The sequence below is a fragment of the Bison bison genome, unplaced genomic scaffold, assembly GCF_000754665.1.
Source record: "Bison bison bison isolate TAMUID 2011002044 unplaced genomic scaffold, Bison_UMD1.0 scf7180017864141, whole genome shotgun sequence".
Classification (NCBI taxonomy): Eukaryota; Metazoa; Chordata; class Mammalia; order Artiodactyla; family Bovidae; genus Bison; species Bison bison.
The window spans coordinates 4,186,021-4,189,608 of record NW_011494713.1 but is presented as its reverse complement, the minus strand read 5'-3'; positions in this window follow the sequence as shown (position 1 = coordinate 4,189,608).

The following is a 3,588-nucleotide window of genomic DNA, read 5'->3' as shown; positions in this document are numbered from 1 at the left end:
GTGGGTTGCCATTGCCTTCTCCAATGCATGAAAGTGAAAAGTGAAAGTGGAGTCGCTCAGTCGTGTCCGACTCTTAGCGACCCCATGGACTGCAACCTACCAGGCTCCTCCGTCCATGGGAGTTTCCAGGCAAGAATACTCTAACATTATCACTTGGTAAATTACAAGAGTTTTAGGAGCTCTTGCTGAACCAGAGATGAAACCAGATATATGTATTTCTTATTATATCACCATATTACAGTAACGGATGTGTGCTAAGTGGCTTTAGTAGTGCCTGATTCTTTGCAAGAATACTGGAGTGTGTTGCCATGCCCTCCTCCAGCGGAACTTTCCGACCCAGGGATTGAACCCGAGTCTCCTGTGTCTCCTGCACTGGCAGGCAGGTTCTTTATGACTACCGCCACCTTGGAAGCCTACATTACAGTAAGAGAAATCAAAATAGTCATTATTCTTGGTGGTTACTAGCTGGGAAGAGAACCCAAGGAGATTTCTGGTGTGCTGGAAATACCTATATCTTAATCTTGGTGATGATTGTACTAGTGTACACATATATAAAATTTCATCAAGCTGTAGATTTAATGATTGTGCAGTTTAAGTAAGTATACCTCAATATAAGGAAATAAACTTTCTATGGGAATTCCCTGGCGTTTCAGTGGTTAGGCCTCTGTGCTTCCATTGTAGGGGGCACAGGTTTGATCCCTGGTCAGGGAACTAAGATCCTGCAAGCTGTGTGGAACAGCCAGGAGAAAAGAAACATTCTAAATTCTTTCACCTGGATTCTTCTGTAATTTATAAGAGACAATCAGGCCAGGAAGGGGAAAATTTTTAAAACCATAGCCATAGGCTGAGATGAACCCGAGAGGACATTGAATTTACTACATTGCCTTCAGCTTTACAAACAAAACAAAAATTCTCTCCAGATATGTGAAAAACTGGGAATCACCTTTGCCTCTCCCAGTTCTCATACCCTCTCAATTACTCACACGTCTATTCCATCACCTAGCCCTAATTATTTTATCAGTATCTTGAGTCAATTCACATCTCTCCATTACCCTAGTCCAACTCTGTCACTTATTGATCCCACCATTTGTGAAGGTCTCCTAGAAGAACTACCAATATCCACTCTTACCTCTTTTATTATTCTGTTCTGCGTTCTGCAGCTTTTTTGAATGCAAATTTGAATAAGTCATCCCCATTCTCACCTCCAGGTTAACTTTCTTCAATATTTTTCTCTTGTTCTTTGGATAAAGATAAAATCCTTAATCTGGCCTATAAGACCTCGCATGATCTGGTTCCTAACTTGACTCCAGCTACATCTCACACCATACTCTTCTTCCTTTCTCAGGTCCAGACATACTAGCCCTCTTTCAATTCTTCCTAACCAAAATGCTCCCTCCTGCTCCAGGATCTGGGCACAGCTTTACCTCTATTTAGTTCATGGAAAGATTGAAGGCAGGAGAAGAAGGGGATGACAGAGGATGAGATTATTGGATGGCATCACTGACTCGATGGACATGAGTTTGAGCAAGCTCCGGGAGTTGGTGATGGACAGGGAAGCCTGGCCTGCTGCAGTCCCTGGGGTCGGAAAGAAACGACTGAGTGACTGAACTGAACTGAGTTCATCTGTTTGACTATTTTCTATTGTAATACTTAGTCATTCTTTGGATCTCAGTTAAAGCATTACTTCCTCAGAAAACTGTTCCCTGGCCTCTTTGACTAGTTATAATCCTTCCCCTCTGAATTATTCAGTGTCATCGCACCATATGCTTCTCCTTTGTAGCACTTAACACAATTAGAATTTTACGTTTATTTATATGATTATTTGATTAATGGCTGTCTCCCCTACTAGAAGATAAGCTCCTCAAGAACAAGAACTATAGTTATTTTTGCTACCATTATATCTCTAGTGCCTAGCACATACTAGCTCTCTACAAATAATTGTTGACTAAATGGATACATTAATGAATGAGCACAATTTGAAACTTCCAAGATTAATGTGTCCCTTGTTTGTCTACTCATTCTAGTATCTAATAAGAATCATTCACTTTTTTCTTTTTAAATATTTATTTATTTGGGTGTGCTGGGTCTTAGTTGTGCCATGCAGGATCTTTAGTTGTGGCATGTGGGGTCTAGTTCCCCAGGGATCAAACGCAAGCCCCCTACATTGAGAGGGTGAAGTCTTAGCCACTGGACCACTAGGGAAATCCCAGAATCATTCATTCTTAGTAAATAATTTCTTGGACCTGAGCATCATCTTTTCTGTGACTAGTCTCCTCCTACCATTACTCATCTCTCAGTCTGGCTAAGATACTTTTCCTCTTTGAGCCCATAGAAACTTTTTATGGCTAATTTATCACATTGTATTGTAATGGTCTGTTTTCTCTCCCAATATGACTGTTTCTCCCGCTAGCTTGAGAGCTACTCAAACAAATGACACCCTTATTTACCCCTACATCCCTAGTGCCTGGGAAGGCATCTACCACATTTGATATATTCCCTAGACATTGAATGATTGAATGAAGAGTAAGTGAAATGTATGTTTCATAAAGTCTGCTAGGTATGTTCATAGTGACATCAACAGTAGGTACAGGGAAGAGACTGTGATGAGAGTAATGCTGCAATAACTTGCTTTCAGAATCTTGAGTAAATCTATTTACTTATTTAAAATAGCTTTTTTTTCTAATTAAAAAAAATGTGTTCAAAGTGCAATCTTGGAAAGCAAGAAAGGAAAAGATGGACATAAAAGAGACTTTCCTGGTGGTCCAGTGGTCAAGAATCCGCATGCTGTAGGACAGCTAAGCCCAAGCACTGCAACTCCCGAGCCCAGGAGCCTCAACTAGAGAGAAAACTGTGCGCCACAAGGGAAGATCCAAAATCATGCAGCCAAGGTCCCGAGTGCTGCAACTAAGACCCGATGCAGCTAAAAATGAAACAAATAAATAAATGTTTTTAAAAGACACAAAAAATAAATTTCCCATAATTCCACCCTTCAGATAACCACTGTTTACATATGAATGTGTAACTTTCTAATTCTTTTTTTTAATGTATCTGTATTTCTATATCCATAAATGGTTCTTTTAAAAGATTGTTTCAAACTATACTGTTTTTAAAAACTTTTATTATTTATTTTTGGCTGGGCTGGGTCTTCACTGCCGCACAGGCTTTTCTCTAGTTGCGGCAAGTGGGGGCCACTCTCCAGGTGCTGTGCATGGGCTTTTCATTGCAGTGGCCTCTCTTGTGGAGCTTCAGGCTCTAGGGCTTCAGTAGCTGTGGCTTCCAGGCTCTAGAGCACAGGCTCAATAGTTGTGGCGCACGGGCATAGCTGCTCCGTAGCATGTGGAACCTTACCCTGTCAGGGGTCAAACCCGTGTCTCCTGTATTGACAGGTGGATTCTCTACCACTGAGCCACCGAGAAGCCCTAAACTATACTATTTTATACTTTTAAATAAAAACCTAAATAATCCCCATTATCTTCATTTCCAAACCTTCAAGTCAGCCCTGGTAACCATTCCGTCATAATGCACTGTGCTACAGGAAGCCCATCAATGGTCGGGGGGACAAAGGACCTGCTTGTTTCTTACTTTCTC